This window comes from Martes martes, assembly GCF_963455335.1.
Source record: "Martes martes genome assembly, chromosome: 16".
Taxonomy (NCBI): Eukaryota; Metazoa; Chordata; class Mammalia; order Carnivora; family Mustelidae; genus Martes; species Martes martes.
In genome coordinates, this window is record NC_137904.1 from 42,078,012 (window position 1) to 42,086,496 (window position 8,485).

An 8,485-nucleotide genomic window follows, 5' to 3' on the forward strand; every position below is an offset into this window, starting at 1 on the left:
TAAGCATCTTGCTGTCCTCACTCCTGATTTAGACCTTAGGGCCCCTTGACAAAAAGTCAAGTGACACTCGTGAAGGGAGAATCTTTATGTTGTAGAATTTGGCCCTCATGACTTCCTGTCGGTCAGGCTGATGTTAATTTGGGAATTCTGAGTGGGCCACTTGGTCTGTGCGTGCTGTTACCTGGAGTTTGATGTTGGAGTGCTTGGAGTCAGCAGACAGAGTGACAGGTGGGATGATGCCCTTCTTAAATCAGAAACCACATTGGCCTTTGTGACTATGTGTCAGTCCTCTTTGATAGCCAGAAGCTGCAGAGACCTGTGACTGTTCCCAACTGGGCTCACCAGGGGTTACTCCAGTTTTGTTCAAGATTTAGGGGCGGCTTGGGGCCTCAGACAATTACGTGTCTGCCTTCAGCTCAGGTCACGATCCCAGAGTCCTAGGATCCAGCCCTGTCCCGTCAGGCTCCGTACTCAGTGGAAATTCTGCTTCTCTCTTTCTTTCTACCCACCCCCAACTTATGCTCCCTCTCTCTCAAATAAATAAAATCTTCAAAAAAAAAAAAAAGATTTTATTTAGAGAGCGAGCAGGGAGAGGGGGAGAGAGAGAGAGAGATTCTTAAGCTGACTCTGCGCTCAGTTCAGTCTCTCAACCCTCAGAATATGATCTGAGCTCAAGTCCAGTCAGATGCTCGGGGCACCTGCGTGACTCAGTTGATTGGGTGTCTGCCTTCAGCTCAGTCATGATCCTGGAGTCCCAGGATCAAGCCCATATGAGGCTCCCTGCTCAGTGGGGAGCCTGCTGCCCCCCCACCCACTCCTTACCTCACTCGCACGCTCTCTCTCAAATAAAATCTTTAAAAAAAAAGAGAGATTCTCAACCAACTAAGCTACCCAGGCACCCCTTTTTTCTTTCTTTTTTAGTCCCTGGAGCAGGTGAGCCTCAGGAAAAGTGGGGGGGGAATGGGTGGAAAATTAAGGGGAATAGAAGTGAGGCGATAGGACAGAATACATTTGTCAGTTATTTTAGGGCCTTTTTTTGGCGTCCAAGTCATGGGCTGTTCAGGTGCCCCGGCAAGTGCTGTTGTTACATCCTGAGCCCTCCCCACGGTTTGTGGAAGCCTTTGGCTATCCAGAGTTCTCCTTTGGGGCTGTACTTTTCCACCTCCAGACTCTGGGCTCTTCTCCATTTGCTTCCACTCCATTGAGCCGCTCTCATTTTTTTTTCTTTTTTCACCTAGGCATTTGGTTGCCAAGCTCCAGTTTTGAAGAACCAAATGAAGCTACTGTGGAAGGGGGAGTGAGGAGAAATGAGGGAGTTGGAAGGGCTGAGATCCTCCGTGCGAAGACTTTGGTCCCCCTCGCAGCCCTGGGGCTTGGAAGAAGCACACGACCACACTCTGTGCGCGGGGCTCCACCTCGTCACGCCCAGCCCCTGCGCTACCCTGGAGCTGGACGAGCTCCTTGGAAAACTGGAAGAAGTCTCAACACTGTTCCTTTTTTAGACATTTTGTTTTGGATATTTGCATTTCTCGGTATGGAAAACTTCCTTTAAAGGCAGCTGGGGTCTGTGCCCATTGGACTGGAAGTGGTGCCAAGGGTGAGCCAGGTCCGAGGGAGGGGAGGGGAGGGGGGATTGCCAGTGACGGTCATTCAGCTGGTGCCAAAGGCGGAGTGTGAGTGTTCACCGTTGACCTTGAAGAAGGGAAGAGAAGGAGTCAGAAGTGCAGATCGAGTTGGGAGTTTCTGAGGGATGAGGATCCTCTTCTGTTTGAGCATGGGTAGCTTCAATGGGAGCAGGGAAGAAGCGAGAGTGGGTAGTCTCGAATAGAAGATTGCTGAACAAGAACTGGCAGAGGGCCTCTGACGGGGAAAGCAGGGACGCCTCACATCCTTTTCCTTTAAAGTTTAGGAACCTGGTTTCAGAATCACCTCTCATAGAAGCCGTGTTAGTTTTGTCATACTGAATTCCGCAGTTTTGTGACCTCAAGTCAGTCGCGTTCTTCCTCCACCCTCCACCCTCCACCCCTCCCCTTGAGATAACTGTACATTTCACTCTGATCATGGTAGCATCATTTCTGTTGCTTCTGCCAGCTGCCAAGGCAATCGAGCAATCGACTTTCTCATCACCTGAGCGGTTGAGAGCCCTAATCATGAGCTGCTAAAGTTAATGGAGCATGCTTCCGGATTCTTAATGGCAGACTGTACCCATGACTTAGGAGTCAGTGTTACTCACCTCCATATGTCTGTCAGCGAGTGAGAGGGAATATGGAGAATGGGGAGAAACGAAGCTCTCGTGCTAGCGCTCTTCCGAGAAGCTCTCCAGTGTCTCAGCCTTAATGGAGTGTCTTTGGATCAGAGAGGAGGAAAGCATTGGATCTCGTGTTTTTAGGTTTATCCCTGTTGTCCCACTTCTGGGATGGGAGGTAGCAAGGGCTTTTTTATTTTCCTGTGTTTTTTCTAGCAACACAGACATTTTCCTGAGTCTGATCCTGTTTGCCTCCCCCTTCATTGGGAAGTCTGTCCGGTGCCGATTTGGGAGTGAGTTGTCCACCTTCCAGACAGAAGTGGGGGAGTGGAGTAGGGGGGTGAAGCTCCAGTGTGTTTCAGTGGTTGTTGAGTTTTTCTGAAGTGGGCCGTTGTCAAGTCATATGATATTATGAGTTTGCTTTTCTGTAGAGTTACTCTGGGGAGAGGTTTGCTGTTAAGATGTGAAGATTGAGCTGTTTGCGTGTTTACTGCTCTTTTTCGTAAATGTTCCATTAGCCTGCCTGGTTCCCCTGGGTTTATATCTGCCTCGTCTCATGAGATAAATAATATCTTCAGGTTTGTGGTTTCCTGATGGTTTGGGGTGAGGCCCAGTGTCTTGGTAATTTATAGGACTGCTTCATCTGGAAGCGCTAGCCTTCTGCCTTATGTCTTGCATGGAATGACCAGTCTTCCTCCTTATAGCGGAACAGGAAGGAAACGTGCATTGTTATCTGTCTGGAAAGAGGGGGTCACAAAATGAGCTTCGTGGCATAAACATAGCCCACCTCTGATTTGTCATGAGGCACCTCTTTTCTCCTTGGATCCCGTGGGAGTGTTACCAACCAGTGAAGACAATGGTCCCAGAAATTGGCTGAACCTGTGAGTCTTGCCTCTTGAGGGTGCGGATGAACTTGCCGTCTTGCAGAAGGTGCCCCCCAGCTCGAGAGCCCACAGTCTGCAATCCATCGGGATCCTTGAGTAGCTGACGTGCAGCTCTTTGGGTTTTTGGGGACTTTTTTCTTTTATACATTTCAGCCACCCATACTTTTTTAAAAATTCTTTTTTTATAGTGTGTTTTAATGCATTTACCTGGCTCTGGGGTAGATACTGTGGGAAACGCAAGAGGGGAAAGGCACCATATCTGGCCTAAGGGAGCTTTTAAGTGACTGCCGCACGTGCAGCAGCTGCAGAATGACTCTGTGTGGCAGCAAGAACCAAGGGCTATCTTTAAAGAAATTCAGCTGGGTAAGATCAGGACAGACCAGATGGTCTGGGAGAGCTCTGTGGCAGTGAGGCCTTCGGGTGCTAGGCGAGGGTAAGACAGACAGGAAACACACAACAGAAACATGGAAACAGCAATCTGCAGGGTGTTCTGAACAGGACACAGCCCCAGGTTAGGTGACGGTGTCAGTCACTCCTTTCTCAGGGCCTGTGGTTTAGATGGAAACTTCTAGTCATCAGGCAAGTCTCAGTGCTGAGGGCTTGTGATGGTGAAGTGGAATCCAAAGCCAGAAGTTGGCTGGTTCCTGCCCATGGCCAGGGGCCTCACTGTTCTCAGTGCAGTCCAGGGAGGGAGGCAGAGCCCTTGTACCCCTTGTGGTACGAGGGGTTTCCACTGGACAATTCCTGCATTCAGGTCCAGAACCAAGCCAGCTGAGGAGGCATGATCCAAGCTCACCACCATCCTTCTTTCTCCTTCTGGGAGAGCGTAGTATGCACACGTGTCCGTGATTTGTCTGTGTGCTAGTATGGCCCAGGCTATAGCCTAGACCTTCCTCAGTAGAGCGAGACAGTTACACAGGGAGAGACAGGCTCCATCGGGAGGTGAGAGGAGGAAGAGGCGGGAGTGGGGCAGCTGGCTGAGCGGCCTGCCTGGTCAGAGCGGGAACAGGAGTGGCTGGCCTGTCGCCAGCACTCCCCTTCATTTTTCCAGGCTGGGCCCACTTCTCCTTTGCCAGTTCTGTGTCGTGCTAATCGAAATGCAGTCCACAACTCGTTCCTTTTTGGTTGTTGTATTTTAAAGTCACAAACTGGAAAAGGTTCTCACCTCCAGGGACCCATCATCGATTTCACAACCCACAATTAATGGGTCCTTGCCTGTGTGACCCTTACTTGTTCGTGATTGATCTACTGTAACCTTCCTCAGGACAGGTGTGAACCACTGTGAGCTAAGTGACAACTACTGCTACAATTTGCTGTTGCTTGAAATTCACGTGCTGTGGCAGGAGCACAGAATAAGGAGGGTGGGGCTTTGCTCTGAGGACTAGGTAAGTGGGTAACGGCTGGGAGTTTGGGACCGTTGGTGATGGTTTTGGCCCGGTGGCCAGCCTGTGCCTAGATTAGTGAATGTGAGCCACGGCCTGCAGCGTGCAGGCTTCTGAGAGGAGAGGCTCGGTGGGGAGCTCGCCATTAGGGTTTCTACTCCTCCTCTCCTCCCTCTCCCCGGGGGCTGATGGTGTCAGCCTCCCTAAGGTTGGGAGTGCCGCGGAGACGGCTGCAAACCAGCCTATGGTGTACATCCAGGAAGAACTGGGGAGCCGGGAGGGGGCTGAGTGCTCACACGTCCGGGTATGAAAGCCAAAAGTAGAGCTGGATGCCCTGGGGTGCCTGCCTTTTTGGCCCTCACCCTAGGCCCCCAAAAGGGCAAGACTGCTTGAAGCCCTCAGGTCCCAGCAGGAAACGGGGCTAGGCGAGACTTTCCCCTTAGGTTAGACCCTTTCCCTGCCCTTCTGCCTTTGCCTTGGCTTTGAGCCCTGGAAATGGAGGGCGAGGTACTGGGATCTGGCTCTCTGGCTGCAGGAAGGAGATCTGAAAGGCAGTGTGCGTGCGTGTGTGCGTGTGTGTGTGTGTGTGTCCGCATGCGTGTCTTCATTTGCAGGGGTCTTGTTACCAGTTGGGGTGTTGAAAGCATCTCCATTGTGGGGAGACCTGCCATTTGTTTTCCACTTTAAAGAGAATGACATGCCCCCTGTCCCTAAGGGAGGAGCTTTTGAGTTAGACATTTTCCCTATGGGAATCCTCTTGGTTTGGTTTGTTGTGTGGGGGGGGGGGGTGGATAACTGATTTTTAGCTCTAATTGTCAACACAGCTGTTCTTACACTGAATTTGTGCTATTGCATACATGTAGCCATCTTTCTTTTCACTGCAGCAGTGTTTATCAGTAGTTCAAAATGATTTATTTGCTCCTGGGGAGTAAAATCTTTTTTATTAAAAAAGAAAAAGAAAAAAAAAAGGAGAAAGAAAGCAAAGTGTGGCTCCCTCCCCCCATGATAGCTGGAGGATTAGTGAGCCTCAAAGCTCAAGAAGGCAAAGTTGAGTCTGCCAGTCCCTGTGACTTATCCTGTTTTGACATCGGAGCCTTCGTGCTCAGCACAAAAGGACAGGAGGCCTTGAGAAGATGGAGAGCAAAGCCTTGGAAGGAGTGAGGTGGGGTTTGGACCGTAGAGATGGAGGCACTGGGGGACTCAGGTGCTGCAGTTAGAAAAACAGAGTAAGGAATTGTATTTAAAATACTGATTCTCTAATCTGCCAGGGAAAGACCTTTCTTTACATACAGATTCCATACTGTCATTGTCGTTTTCATCGCTTCTTGACCTTCCTGGTAGGTGCCAGCCCAGTTTCTTCCTGCTTCTCGTGCTGTCCTCTGTGCCCCTCTCCCATCCTTTCCCACTCCCATCTACCTCTAGGAAGCCAGTCCTGCACACTGAGTCTGTGACTTGCCTTCACGCTCATTTCATCTCGGTTAGAGGGTCCCTGGAACTGCTCCCCGCCTCCCCCGCCCCAGCCCCCGTAGTGCCAAGAGGCACAAAGGGGCAGGTAAAAAGCAGCCAGCCGTGGTGAGAGGACGTGAGTGTCTGGTTGCAGCCGGACTGCAATCTTTGCTCCTGGAGAGAGGGTGTGAAGAGAACCAAGGACTCTGTTGATCAGAAGCCAGGAGCTCATACACTGCTCTGCCCGGCTCAGGTGGGGCGGGCAGGCTGGTCTGGCTCCTCCATCCCTGGTGCTCCCTTGAACGGGAACCTGCCCCCCTCACCGTTCCGCCCAGCACCTTTTCCAAGGGACAAGCATGATCCCGGCACCGCTCCGTGGGCAGGCCGGTCGTTGGGATGCCCAGACTGGTACTGCCTGTGGCACGGCCACTGCTGTACATTTTTTGGTTGTTTTTAAGAAACTCTGTGAAGAGGGGTGTCGTTCTGGGCTCAGGGTGGCTGCCAGCCCTTCACCAGAAGGGGAGCCGCACCCCTGCAACCACTTCTGTCCTCATGTGCCGCCCCACCCCACCCTCCTCCAAGCCAAAGCGTGGCCTGGCTTTTGTCTTCCCGTTTCGTTTTCCTCCTCTCTTCCCCCTTTTTGTGCTTAATTTATTAAAATAGTTGCTGTATAATTTATTTTCATAAACTATAAAAAATTACTAAATGGTTAAAATAGACTTGCAGGCCAATCTTAAATGGGGTGGGAGGGTCTGCGGGTGGGGTGGGAGAAGGGAAAGATGTTTTGATATAAACAAAACAAATGCACTTTGGGTGTGTTTTGGTATTTTTCTGGGGATAGATGGGTGGGTGTTGGGCTGTCCCTGTAGATTAGTTCCAGAACTGGGTGTTTGTATATACTGTATTAATAGGCATGTGTGACTCTTACAAAGGGACGTTAGTAGCTGCTGCAGGTCCTGTTTGGAAACCCCTTGTACAACTCCCAGTTTTTTGTAAGTGTCAGTGCGGGAGACATTGGACTCTTGTGTTTGTATCTCCTTTTTATGATTGCTGTACTGACCCATGTCTTTTTGGGGAGGGGTGAAAAGAGATTTGAAATAAAAATGTTTAGAAATTACTTCAGGTGGTTTGGGTTCGTGTTTGTCAGTCCTTCTCTCGTCTCCTGGACTCCTCACATCACCACCAGCCCCGTAGAGTCAGATGACCCACCTCTGGTGACTGGGGCATCTCTGTGATGGGAGCCAAGCCGGGTGCCTCCAGAACTAGTCTTGTCAGAATTAGAGATGTTGGAAAGTTCCCCAGGCCCGTGGCCATTGCTCAATGCTGCTTTCTCCTTCTCCGGGAAGTGCAGGAGAATTCCGGTGCCCGTGGCATTTTTTGGGTTGGTGAGCTGTGGGGTCGGGCTGTGGCTAGGCAAAGTGCACGTGTCCCTGCGGCAGTCAGTCCCCACGTTTCCCCGGACCGGCAGGCGAGGTTTCTCATGAGTTTAACCTGCATCTCTCCTGTTTTGCTAAAGCCTAGTCCCTCTTGAACCATGCTCTTTGGAGAGAAAAGGAACAGAATGTTTCTCTGACAACCGTGTGTACACGGAGCCACTGGAAACGCCCTTCTTCACTTCCCCACCTAACCCTCTCCAAGTCCCCTACTTAGGGGGCCACTGTACCACCTTGGCACATTGAGGGGCATTTCCTGCAATTTCTCTGCATCCTCAGAGCAGCAAGCATGCTCCGTGAGCTAAAACCCAGTTTGGGGGAGTTGTGTTTTCACAGGACTGGTGGAAAGAGCTGCCCCAGGGGAGTCTGGGAAGCCCCATTGCCTGAGTCATGAGTCCCCGGCCCGTGTTAGGGTGAGACGGTATGTCAGTTCTATGACAGGGTGAGTTTCTTTTTCTTTTCTTTTTTTTTTAAACATTTTTGTTTATTTATTTGACAGAGATCACAAGCAGGCAGAGAGGCAGGCAGAGAGAGAGGAAGGGAAGCAGGCTTCCCGCTGAGCAGAGAGTCTGATGCGAGGCTCGATCCCAGAACCCTGGGATGGTGACCTGAGCCGAAGACAGAGGCTTTAACCCACTGAGCCACCCAGGCACCCCGACAGGGTGAATTTCTGATGGAAGTTTTCTTTCCTTTTCGAAGGAAAGGTGCGCCAAGCTAAAGAGGGTGAACAACACTACGAGGGAAAATGCTTAACCCAGAACCAGCAGTTCAAACGCCCTCATGACCACCATCTGCACACAGTTGTCAGTTATAAGGACCCTCGGCTCACACCATCGGTCAAGAGTGTTAGTGCGCATTGCTTCAAAGCAGAGGCGTAGATTTTCATAGTTTCAGACGAGCATCGAGCATCGTTCACAGTCGAGATGACTTACTTGTTAGGCTCGTTAGGAAAGATAGCTACGGGAGCCTCTGACTTGGGTGATTGAGCTCAGAGAAGGAGAGGCATTCTTTTGGTAACAGTAAACCCCAAATAAGTAAATCAAACAGCCCCCTGCCCTCCTCTTCGCCCCCAACACCTGACACCACCTACATCAC